This window comes from Sylvia atricapilla, chromosome 4, assembly GCF_009819655.1.
Source record: "Sylvia atricapilla isolate bSylAtr1 chromosome 4, bSylAtr1.pri, whole genome shotgun sequence".
In the NCBI taxonomy this organism is placed as follows: domain Eukaryota; kingdom Metazoa; phylum Chordata; class Aves; order Passeriformes; family Sylviidae; genus Sylvia; species Sylvia atricapilla.
The window spans coordinates 64,497,161-64,510,619 of NC_089143.1; positions in this window are offsets into that span (position 1 = coordinate 64,497,161).

Consider the following 13,459-nt stretch of genomic DNA (forward strand, 5'->3'; position numbering starts at 1 on the left):
ATAGACATGGCCAATAGACTTGTTTTGTTTTTGTTTTTTTTTTTTTTTAGGCAGTCGGGAGATAGGAGGGAATATTTTAATATTAATAGCATTCAGTGTATATAAATACAATTTGACCTAGGTAAATGCCATAAGAAATTTGAAAGCAAAAGCAATATACAACTTTTATAAAGATATATTGCAGCCAGTATTGCATCAATATTTTTCAGATGTTTAAAACCACTCTTTTTGTGAAAGCTATGGGTTTAGAGGTAGAAAATGGTCAGTTATTCCTTGTTTGGTCAAGGTTTGTTATTTTTCTAGTGTCCTTGTTCTCATAATTGGTTAAAGCTTTTAAAAACAAGGCCATTATTTCAAATTTTATATTTCATAGAGCAGAATAACATGGAAAAACCTAATGAAAATGAAAATTGGTTAAGCAATTTACAGCTGGAAATGGTGTGAGGATATCAACTTCAGACTTGTTGAACAAGTATTATCCACAAGGATCTCAAAAAATCTGCCTTTTTAGCAGAAAACTGCCTTTTAATTTTAAATAAGGATCAATGTAGTTCAGAAGATGAGAGAAAAGTTCTTATTTCTCAACAGAGAAGGCACAACATAACTTTACAACTAATTATTTAAAAGAAGACACAGTTAGAAGTACAATTACTTGCTACCTTCACCTTAGGATCATTACTGCCAAGGTAGACTAATAACACAATTACTTTCATAAGAAGTTCTTATTTTGCTGAATTAACAGAAACTGGTAGAGGTACAATTTAATATGCAAATTGAAAAAGGGAGTTGTAGAATTCTGGCAAGATTTCCCCTATTATTTGTGTGTGTTCATTATTTTAAAAGGAACCTAGATATATATCTTGAACTTAACTAACCTTTCTTTCTTTCTTTTTCTCTTTCTTTCTCTCTTTCTTATCAAGTAATGGTTTCTCATCATAATTGCTACAAATTGAGATTTCCAAAATTGCTGAAGGGAGTTGTGTTCAATTCACTGTGAAAGCCAGAGGGAGAAAAGTGTGTTACTCCAAGTCTGAAATTCAAATGTTCACCCTCACACTGCAAAATAAATGCCACCTGGATTTAAATTAACCCTTTTTATTAAAGGACTTGAGAGCATTTATGAAATCTTTTATATTAAAAAAGAAAAAAAAAAATTGGATTTTTTTGTAAAAAATACATTGCCATCTAAGAGGTTCAGTTTTTATATAAGAAGTTTTAGTTTTTATATATTAACCTGTCTGTTAAAGACTTTCAGTATTACAAAATTACTTTAGAATATTTTTAAAGATAGATATATTAAAAACAATTGAGTATGGCATATTGTTTTCAACATTATATGACTCTAGAACCATATTGTGTTTAAAAACAGATTTCAGGTTCACTGTAAGCAACTTCGTCCCCTTGAAAGGTTTTTTAAAGTATATTTTTAGTGTGTATTAATGAGTAAATGAATAAATAAATAGTTTCACAAACATGTAATTGTGCCAAGATACAGCTTTGGATATCTGAGGATCCAGTGTTACTTCAAGCTTAGAGGATAAATTGTTATGTGAAATATGGCAGTCAGAATTTAGTCCTTGCTTCCCCGGTTGGACATTTTTCATTTCAGCATTTAATTCAATTTTCTTCATTTAAAATTGGAACACACCCTGAAAGCTGATTTTCCTACATTTCAGCTTGACTTATTAAGCTACCAAGCATAAGTAGTCATTTCTTTTTTTTTTTTTTTTTTTTGTTCCATTAATAGAATACCTAAGTTGGACCTGAAGACCAGATCTGAGGTCCGAAATATCAGAAGCTTCATTTTTTTGACATCTGCTGATACAACGAAATAACAAAACCTATGTGTCAAGGTTCTTGATGCAATATTTGGAGATTGTTTTAAAAGGCCTGCTGTCATTCTTACTGCTATTTTTACTGCATGCCTTCCAACAGGACATGTTCTTGGAAAAGATTGCATCATTTCATACTGTTTCCTTAAGACTCAGGTGTCCACCTCAGGTTACTGAGAGAGGACGCCCCTGGAAAACTCTACTGGAGATAGGGAGCGACTTGTTTTCTCTCCTCAAGATACACAGTAAAGGGTTCTTATAAAACAAACCTGAAGGAAGAGGTCTGCTCTATTTTTTTCTGTTTTTCTACATGAGGTGCCCAGGACAGAGTTGAAGCTGGTGCTGAGGCACCCTGAGATGATTTTTTTTTTAGCCACAACCATTTTAAGACCATGCCTGCACAAATATGTGGAAGCACATACAGCAGATTTGATGTTCTGGTTCCTCCTTATGTCCTTACATGAAAATAGTTACTATTATTGCATTTGTGGTGAAGCTCAGATGCCTTGGATAAGGCATCTTTAAAAAGATGCAGCCATGTGCTGTAAATATGCTCAAACTTCGACAAATTTAATTAGATAAGCTTAAAAGTCAATTTATCCATACCTGGAGATTCTTCTGATTAAACAGGAGACACCTAAGGAGGTCAGGTGTCTCCAGACTTAGGCAGTAGTTGAACTGGGGTTTAAGATTACAGTTAGGTGTCTGAGATTCCTCTTCAAAAATCAAGTTGTTTCTTTTCAAAAAGGATGATGTGGACTAGCTGGCCCTACCTACACCAACAGCAAGAATTTTGTGGAATATGCCCTCTACAATGTTTTGAAATTTATGAATTTCCCCAACTGGCACTGATAAAGGTTAGAAGCAGTCCAATCAAATGGGATACATATTCGATCTTACTCTGCCAAATAAAAGTGCACATCACTGTGCACTGTTTTGTGCTTTCAAACCTTTGGAGAAGTCCTTCACTTATGAAAAGTGTAGCACTGTAGCTTCCCCATCCCTGTCCCCTGGTGTGTAACATGCACTAACTACTGCCTTTCTGCAGACTCATCATCAGGCACTTAATAGAAAGGTGATGAAGTAATGAGAATTAAAGAATGAAAGTGCTAATAATCCTAGATAAGACACAGAGTGCTAACAGTGCTTAGCAACATCATTTATTTCATGATATTAGGAAAACCAGTGGATGGCAAATTTAAGATTAACTATTTGTTGCGGAAAAAAAAAAATTCCCAGGTTTGCAGCTTTTCCATAGCTACTACACTCAGATTTTTTTTTTCTTACTTTTGAGATATGTTTTTCTATGAAGTGATCCTGCTGCATACTGTTAGAATTTTCACAGCTGTGAAAATATTAGGATATTTTCAGGCCAAAATGACAATAGGTGCAAAACTCCTCTTTAATTTTCTCCTAGTGTTTTCAGTTGCCATGGGATCAGGCCTTGGGAGAAGAATATTATTGGACCATGTATCCTTAGGTGCCAAAGGCCTAGATCCTGGAAAACCAGATCTCATTAATTAAGAGCAAGAATATGAATTTCTGAAAATAATAATGTTGCTGAAGCTTTCAGCAGGTTAACAGATATGGCTACAAGGATACCTACAAAGAGACCTCATCTCCCTCTCTGACCATTTTTCATGCAATTGACCATAAAATAGCTCAGGATTGGAAGTCATAGGGCTTCATTAGCAGTAGTAAGACTGTATTAATGTTCTAGTCTCTTCAAGTTAATTAGCCATGCTACACACCTTGAGTACTGTCCAGGCACAAATAACTGCAAACACTTATTCCATATGAAAATATTACTCAGTACAGTAAAAAAAAAAAAAAAAAAAAAAAAAAAAAAGGGAATCACTTCAACGTGCCCTAGAGTCTTCTTTTATATAAAATCCTGTGTCATTATCATCGAGTTCAGGCTACTCTTGCTGAGATCATATCTGTTACTTAAGTATAACCAGGGAGTGTCAGCTACCTCATGTATTACCAGCAATCTGAGAAGTAATGTTCTTGTCAGGAGGAACAGCTGCTCAATTCATCTTACTATGCCCAATCACAACCTTGTATAATAATGCTGTGCTCCTCCAGAGAGGAACAGAATGTTTCCTTTTGTCTTCATTTAGGGTTTGCCATTTCCCCCTTATAAATAATATGCCGCAGTTAGGAACCCTCATGCTGGCAAAATTTAAAAAAATTGCTTTCCATTTGGCTTTCAAGGACCTGCAAGAAAACATGAAGAGTTGGAGCATGTGACCCTTTCCCACAAGAAAAATTGAAAGCCTGAAGTTTAGGCTGGGTTACTAATTTGCCTTTTAACAAATGACACATTTGTCTTCTACCACACATGCACCATTCCTTGCTCTGGTGGTGTCCCTGCAATACCTGTGGGGAACCTACAGCCAGGGAAGAGGGGGCTTTGAGATAATATAATCTGACTACGCAAAGCTGCAAAGGAGGCTGCTACAACCCTGGCAGCCTCCAAGGAAATATTATTCATTATGTATTTACAGTTATTGGATTAAAACTCTGTAATGTGCTCTGTTCAATTAATAATAATACAGAGCAGAATGAGCTATGAGATGCATTGTGCCTTTTAAAAGATCTAATATAAGAAAAGACAAGCAGTTTGTCCTAATGAATGCATCTAATTGGTGCACTTTATTATAAAGCACTGGAACAGCATTTTTCACGAGGCAGTTCTATTTGTAACAGGCTGTCTTCAGCACGTCAGGGTGTAATAAATGTGCTACAGACTAGAACTGCTGATCAGTATTTCTGGAAGCCCAGGAAGTTAGTAGAGATTGTTTGCCACTGCAGAAAGACCTTCCCAATCCTCACAGGGGGACCTGCAGCACTGTGATCTGTTAGGGATACACCTATGTTATTGTCCTTTTGGAGCCAGCCCACTGGGTAAGTGTGTGAAGCCTGAAGAGCCAAAACAACAAAAAATTGCTGGTACTTTGTTGTACCCCTGGTGACTTCCACAGCACTGATATATAAAAGGGGCTTTCAGTAAATACTGCCTTCAACACATCTTTCACAGCAATAGCTTGGGACAGAGGTATGGTTTATGTATGACTGTAACTCACTGTCCACATCATCCTTTGTTCATCTCTGATGAATGTAAAGAGGAAGAAAGAAAAGATGCACATGCAAGATTTCTTTTGAGGTATAAGAAACAATACGCCCTAGAGGCACTTCTGAAAACACACCTTAAAGCCTTAGAGGAAAACAGTCAACAGTGAGTATTCCTTTGGCAGGACCCGTGTACAGAATGACATGACAGCATTCAAGCAAAACAGCTTAGATAATACCAAATCTATGCAGAAATCAAATCTATGCTGAAGGAATAAAAGACTATGAAAGGAGTGAGCTTTGACCCAGAGTTCTTTTGTTTTCACTCTCAATAACTAACAAGAAGCTTTTCAGGCATTTAAATCCCAGAAAACTGTACCAGTAAATGCAGTTCATTTTATTTTCGTGCTTTTGAAATAAAGGATATGCAAAAAAGCTTCTGTTGGAGAAAATAAACACGCTTTCAGGTGCAGGAGACACTTCAGTCTTTCTAGGATGCCTTTTGTTCTCATCAGTATCTTTATTTCTCTTGGTATTCACTGCTTTAAGACACTCCCCACATTTCTAGCTGGGGCTGGCAGTCCATTAGCCTGAACCTGGGAACACGTCCACAGCTTTATGGTGTTATTCAGCCTAACAGCATTAATCTGCCTTAATACAGTTTCCTATAATAAGATGGATCCACCCCATTACTTTTACTAATTTATCTGAAAGAACAGAGGATTCCACCCTGGTTGCTTGGGCATTGTCCTGGTATCTGTAGTGTTCAAATCCTGCTGATTCTGTGTAATGTAAAACAATAAATTATTACAGCCATACAGGGAGAGTATGACTGTGTATTTACCTTCATTAATACTCCTGTCCCTGAGAAAAGCAACTTTATGATGAGGGAGTAGTACAAAGGAGGTCATGGGTTATAAGTAAGCACACTTTGTATATGTATTACCATTAGGAGCTTAAGTCAGAAATGTTCAATTAAAGTAAAAGAAGAAAGTAGGCATAAGGCTATGTACAAAATAGTCCAGGATGTGACTGTTTACTCAGCTCCAGTTTAGATTTTGGCTAAGCCAGACCATGCCAGACTTCTTGTTCTGCTGCAAGCAGCAGCATTAGGTCAAAATGAGAGCAGCAGGTAGGCAGGACAGGGGGTCAGAAAGAGCTGAAAGGCCACTATTCAGCCACCATGGCCTGCAAATTGTCACCTCCAGCAGCCACTGTGTTTTGTCTGTCCAGAATCCACTCACAGAAATGGGATGGACTAAGCCTCCAAGCCTGAGAGTATAAAACATGTGCCTGAAGATGTCCCCGCTCATTACAGGGGGTTGGACTGTAAAGGTCTCTTTCAACCCAAACCATTCTTTGGCTCTATGATCTTACCCAAAAAGCTTTTGAAGTGGATTCAGCTGCAGCTGGGCTGCTGAAGTTTTCCTGCTTCCTGGTGTGATACAGGAGATGCACCGTGATGGAAGAGGAAGGGTCAGCACTTTCTCTGTTGGCTAGGAAACCAAGTCTTTTCTTTTTCTCACAGGCATATGATATCAAGAGTTATACCAAGCAACGAAATCTTATGAAATCTTCACCTGAATGGTGAATAAGTTGACTAATGTGATAGACCAGTCTGAATAAAAGGTGGTAGAGCCTCTGTTTGTCCTGTTTATTATATTCCTTAATAAGCTAAGGAAATGAAGTTGAGATCATGGAGTGTATTGTCTTGTAAATTTGTAAGATCTGAAAGGTCCATGACACAGGGAAAGCTGCATGCAAATCCTGCTTTGGTGTCACTCAGTCCTGGCTGCCCATCCTGGCCTCAGGGTAGATCAAAGCTGATAGATAGATACTGATAGAAAAATTGCAAAAGACATATATATTTCACAGCATATTTACTGTACTCCTTCTACCCCTTTTCTGCCCAAGGGTGGGTGTTGTGAGACTAATTATGTTGATTAAACAGGTCCAAGTAACCCTGCAGCAATGAGCTGTGCTGTCTTTGAGATACTCACTACCCATTTCTGGACAACTATGACCTCTCCTCTCTTCCCTTTCCTTTCCTCTTCTTGTCTATTCCCTACTTTTCAGTCTATTAACTGCTAATACTGATCCTGACCTGTACACACTCTGTCCCAGATGTCTGTGGCCTTCTGTTCTTCCACCTCCATCCCTGTTTAGGGGCAGCAGCCAGGACATGGTGTGCCAGAAGGGTGAATGGGAAAGAGTTTGGAAGGCTTTGTCCTCATGCCATTGTCTCTTCATGAGACCTTGGGGCATACATTAAACTCCCAAACATGATTTAGTGTTGTGCCCCCCGTGCTCAGAATAAGACAGCAGCCCTTGCAGATGGATTGGCATCACAGGTCCCTCAGGAATCCTGATTTCATAGGGGAAATAAGTATTTCAAGAAATGAACTCTTCAGGAGAATTCTGAAATTCTTTGGGGACTTTAACGACCTGACTATGCAATAGCTGGTGTACAACCTCTTGACATCAAACAGACAGCAAGGAGAAAAAAAACCCAAACCCAACAAAAACAGGAACAAAAGCTTTCTCCTTTGTGCCTTTGATGACAGGATATAAAAGAGATTGTGAGTTTCCTTTTTAAAAACAGTGGTCTTAATTAGGATTTCTTTCACGCTGGAAACAATCTCCCTAATAGGTCATAAATAAATTACAGATATTCTACGTACACAGTCAAAACACAAACTTGAATTAGCTCAGCCTGATGTAAAATATCTGTGTATTTTGTAAATCAAACTCTGTCATCTAAAGGCATATTTTGCCCCGCATTTTCAATTGATTGAGCCTGAACTTAAATGTTCCCTTTTGGGTCAGAGGCTGGGATTGGCCTTTTAACTTGCTTTGCAAGAGCTTCCAGGCCTGAACTTTCTCAAGCATAAATGTCAATACAGTAGTCAAAGTGTTTGGCTTATTCCAGTTAAGACATATATGTATATTCCCATATATGGGAAAACATAAAGTAAAAAATAATATAAACCCAAAGTTCTGTCTATTATTAGAATATATGCCAACATACAAAATAAACTAAATCATATAGGGGAGATTCCTCTACAAGTTATCTCTGGAATACACACTGTACTGCAATTTCTTGGAACAAGTACATAAATGCATAAATATTTCTGATAGTAGCTTATGAAAAAGACATGTGTGGAGTATGATTATTACAAACTAATTTTTTTGTCTCTGAAAAAGGTTCATGATAATTTTGTTTTCCCCAGTGTTTCTGAAGGAAAGTACAGGATGTAAAAAGATATCCGAAATACACGCAGGCAGGTCAAAAATAAAATAGAAAATTATACACTGAAAATAGATGAGAATTTTTAGTAAAGGGACTATTATTTGCATTTCAAATATTTTATTATCCTTTTGATTCGAGCTAAAATTCAGGTTGTTTTTTGCAGCAGGGCTTTCAGAGCCTGCACAAATCTTCTCTAGCTGAACAAAGGAAGAAATGAGTAACAGAGGTGAGCTCAAATTTCCAAGTCTCTTGCAGTCATCACTTTATCCAAAAACACCTTAGTGAACCAACTATATCTTGAATTACTGCTCCTTAAACCAGCAATATGAGTTTAAAATGTAACAGTTACTGTGCATCAAACTGCTAGAATTATCACACTGAATGATTTCCCTTTCCCTAAGAAAGAGACACAGGTCTCTTGTGTTTTGGGAAGTGACTCCTTCACATCCCAAGTTTCTTGTTTACTGAAACTGAGTTAATAGATTTTAAAAGGACTGAAAGGTCTATTTCTTAGTAGACTACAGAGCTTGATTTTTTGAAATTTCATGGGTCTTGATGTTCATTTTTTACAATATTTTTGTCCTAATTAGGACCTTTTCTCCCATGATCCAAACATGGTCACTTTCTTCTACATAAATGAATAAAAATTAACTTTTTTATTTAAGAATTTAATCATTTAAATTCAAGAGTTCCACCATGGTTTCCTCATAGGAGTAGTGAAAGTGCCAAATGTTAAATATATTTCATAGCTGAAGTATTTTGCTTTCAAAAAGTGAAAGCTTTGTGACTATATCATCACATTGTATGGATTATTATTAGGATTTTAAAATTTTGGGCTGGCTGGAGTGCAGGAGAAGACAGCTTCCCTCTGTTCAGGATATTAGATAAAGTTAAGTCCCATGTGACAGACAGCATACTTTTGCCAATATACTTTATATAATTAATTTCCATATGAACTATTGTGCATAATAAAAATAAAATTCTAAACTTACCTATTAATTTTGGTATGATCTGAAGAGAAAGAAAACATTCACTTGAAATTGTGTGCCAGTAGATGCAGGGAGAAAGCTTGATGCCTTTGAATCTGAAAGAAAAAAAAAAAAAAAAAGGATTTCTGAGAATTTAAAGGTGCTTAATAAATATTTGTCTAACACCACCCCAGAAATAATCAAGCTTCTCACTACAGTTTTCATTAGGCATTGTTCACCTTACAGCACTTCTCCTTTCTGATTGTCAACTGTTTCTGTAAAAACCCAAGCCCAAAATTCCAAGTGCTCCAAGGGGGAATAACAGGTTATTTTCATAATTTGTGCCTGTCTGAGGCACCACACAGTGTGAAGGATCAGCTTTCCCAGGCCTTTGTGGCAAAGTTGTCCACATACACAGTGTGAAAATATATAAGGCTATAAAGGGATATAAAAATAGATCTCTGCCTTCCCTATACATTTACTCATGAAATCACTAAGAAGGTGATGCTACAGGTATGAGTGCCTCTGAATACAACAGGTATGCTCCCACACCAGTCAAGCCCATATTCTTCTGAGCCAAAAAACCAGATGCCTGAGCCTGCTTTGAAGCCCATGGCCCTTTAGAACTCAGACACTTTTAAAAATAACTCTCTCCAACCCCATATCTGTGTCCACATCATTGCATGTGCACATAGGAAGGCTGTGTGTGGCAGCCAGGCTCTCCTAGCTCTAAACTGTCTAAAAACACTGGGTTGTGGTGGCTGCATCCAGCTTTTTCTGGGCGTTGGGGGCTGGATGGCAACAGAGTAGTCAAAGGCTGTCTGGAATGGTGACCAGCAATCTTGCTGCTATGCAAATATGAGTAAAAGTCAATTATCTTCCTCTGTAAACTGTGGACAGCCCCGGGCCTGCTGAGCTCTGCTGCACAGCAGCAGGCTGCATGCCAGGATCTCCCCTCCAGCAGGAATGCCTCCCAAGGTTAGTCCTTGAGGCTGACAGATTTTTTGCCACAATAGATTCTCTGCAAGTGATTAATAGCATGCTAAGCTTTGAAATCTTACCTAAGTGATATAAAGTATTGATTGTGCATATATAATCCTTTAGAAATAAATCGCTGATCACGTCTGGGACTAAGAGTGGATCTATCTGCACCCAGACTCCCCTCTGAGACAGAGTTTGGAAAACAAAACTTTCTGAGCCTCATGGCTCAAGCAGAGGGTCTCTCAGACAGTTTTGTCTGACCCTGTACTCCATGCAGTAATTAACCAAGCAAACCTTGCTACTAAATTTTCTCAAACCACTATCAGATTTATCTCTGAACCTGGCTAACTCCTTCCTTTTTATCAATAACCTTTACTGTCTTCTTTGTTGTGAGCAAAGTGCATGACTCCATCCGTGACACAGTCACATTGTTTCACAGGAGTTCACAAACTGAAATAACCAGGCTGTGTCTTCTTCAATTATTTATTTCCCATCTACAATCACTTCATCTCCAAGGATATGAATGTGATATTACTCAGCTGTTTATTCCTCGTAAACCATTTTACTACACTTAGGTATGTCAAATCAACATAGAAATCTGTAATAGGCTTATTAAAACAGGTCATTACAGTCATCTTATTGCTCAAGATTGATAACAGGACTGAAAGATAATAAAACATGATGTTTCAAAAGCAAGCAATAAAAAAGTCACAAAAGAACAGAATAAAAATTTTATTATGCAGTGTCAGGAATGTAAATAGTTTCAAAAGTGATATTGTCAAGCCTTTTGGGACCCATCCCTTGGGGCAGACTCTTCTCAAAAAAGACAGAATAGAAATAACTTCACAGTGCAGATTGATGGTTTATTAAAAAGTGCAGACAATATTCTGCTCAATAATCCATATTAAATTGAATCAGCTTAAATATTGGACAGCAATTCTGAAAACATACTAAGAACCAAAATCTGTTCTGCCACAGGAACATATAAAATTTGTTACTTTGGCAAGTAACATCCTGACACAGCTAAAATTATTAATATATCCACTCTGAAAACCTTTTTGTTTTTTTGTTCGGGTTGGTTGTCAACACTTTGGAAACACTCCTTATACTTATCCATAAAAGCAACATACCTCTTTTTTATTGCACGGTTATGTTCCAAGCTTTATTTATGGAAAAGTCTTCCCAGCACAAATATTTACTAACAAGATGATGACATTCTGTTTCAAGAATATGTTCACAGGGGGGTTGGAAATGCACTTCCTGGGAATATTTTGAAGAGCTGAATGCAGTTTCTTAACTGCTGCAGGTCTGTGACCTTTTTGGTACCCACACATGTATTCCAGCTAAAGTGAATCTGGAATTGAATGAAAATTCCTGTGGAAAGGATCTTTTCAGTTCCACCCCCCTTCCCCCCCTTTTTTTTTTTCATTTGATTTTGTGTCTAAGTTTCACTTGCATTGCATTTTAGTCTTATATGGAAGTGCCTTCACAAAAATCTGCCCCTTATGTAACAGTCAAGGCTGCCACTTTATTTCTAATATTTTCCATTTTTTTTCACATTGATTAATATACAACAAATAAGAAAGTGAATTAGTTTAACACTTATCTTCTACATTATCATTAATAACAGAGCAACTGAACTCAGTTTTTTGGCTGCTGAGATGCATAAATCAGTTTTGAAAATATCTGCATTAAAAATTTATTTTTAGGGAAAAGGCAGGTTAATTTAGACAACATATAACTTACTGTAGCAGAATAAAAGTAATTTTCATCTCTGAAATTGTTCCAAGGTTTTTGTAGGGAAAAAAATGAATTCTTTTGCAAAATAATATTATTTCAATTTTTTTTTTTTTTAATGTTTATCCTGCCATCTTGCTTTCCTAACTGTACCTAAGTATTACTGGAACCAAAATGGTTGCTCAGCTTTCCCACCATAACAATTCCTACAAATGCTAAGCAACATGAAAGCTGTCATTTCATAACCTCTCTAAGTAAGATGCTATTTTTTTTCCTGCTTTGTCTTTAAAGACTGTATCATTTCATAAATTGAAAGAGGGAACAAACCACTCACCTTCTCCAAACTATTGTGTGATAGAGTACTAAATGCATCCTGAAAAGTGAGCAGAGCTCCAATCTGATGCTGAGAGAGCTGCTTTAAAACAAATTTTGTCTCACTGTCTTTGGTTTATGATATCTGGTTGAAAGATGACATATTATTGGAAGTAGTGATGCACAAGCTCCACATATGCACCAGGAAGTAATAATGATTGTGGAAAGTGGAGATTGAGTGATGAGACTCTGGTTTAAGATAGTAAGTTTTGATTAATTAAAAAGCATAAAAATACATTCTCTTACACACTGGGAATTTAGGGTGCATTTTATCACTCAGAAGAGCCAACACTTTGCAGGATTAGGCAAATACCTATTCTGCAGCTGTTATTCATCAATTTTTGCAGATACAAGATAAAGCTAAAGCAGAGCCTCACCATCTTAATTTTTTTCCCTAACTCCTAGGCCTCCCATTTTTCATCTTGACAGTGTTTCTTTAGAGAAATGATACAGTATAAACACACCTTCTGAAGGAATTAAGAGAGACAAATACTGAGAAGTACCGCAGAATTCCTACATTCTTGCCTGAATAGAGCACATCCCACAAATAAAAGGAGAGGGCAGCTTGCTGCTCTTGCATTTTCCAAGTATCCCTGCTCTGAGAGAAGCAAAGGAGCCGACAGTAGGAGCAGTGGAGGTGAGCAAGTCACTGTCAATTAAAATAAAAGGGAAATGGATCCACATCAAAATTTTTGGAGCAGATATAAGAATAATTTTCTTATGTTGTCTGACTATAATTCAGGCTTGATGTTTTACCAGAATGTAGCATTCCTTGTCTGATAATTTCAGTGTGCTTTTCACATTAAAAGTGCAATTAATAGAATATGTACCAAGCAATTAGATGACCTGTTGTGACCTTTCAATTTACACTGTGACAAAGACACACACTTGGAATTCAGTAGCACACCATTTTCTGGCATTCACACAGCCAGTTTAATGGAGCTTGGCAATATTTAAATCAAGAGGGGAAAGATGAAAGCTAATTAAGGCCAATATACTAATGCTCAAATAATTTGTATGAATAGAAATTAAAAAGAAAGGGGCAAAAAGAATCCAGTATTACAGGGAGCGAACATATTTTTTTCCCTACTAATTTAAATGCCACTATGGGATAATTTCAGTGTTGGCTTGTGCTCACATTGCATGACTTTTATTAACATGAATCAGAATACTGAATTTATCAAGTGTAGACTGGAAAAAACCTACCACATTATTTTTGATCACAGTTGAGCACAACATAGGTT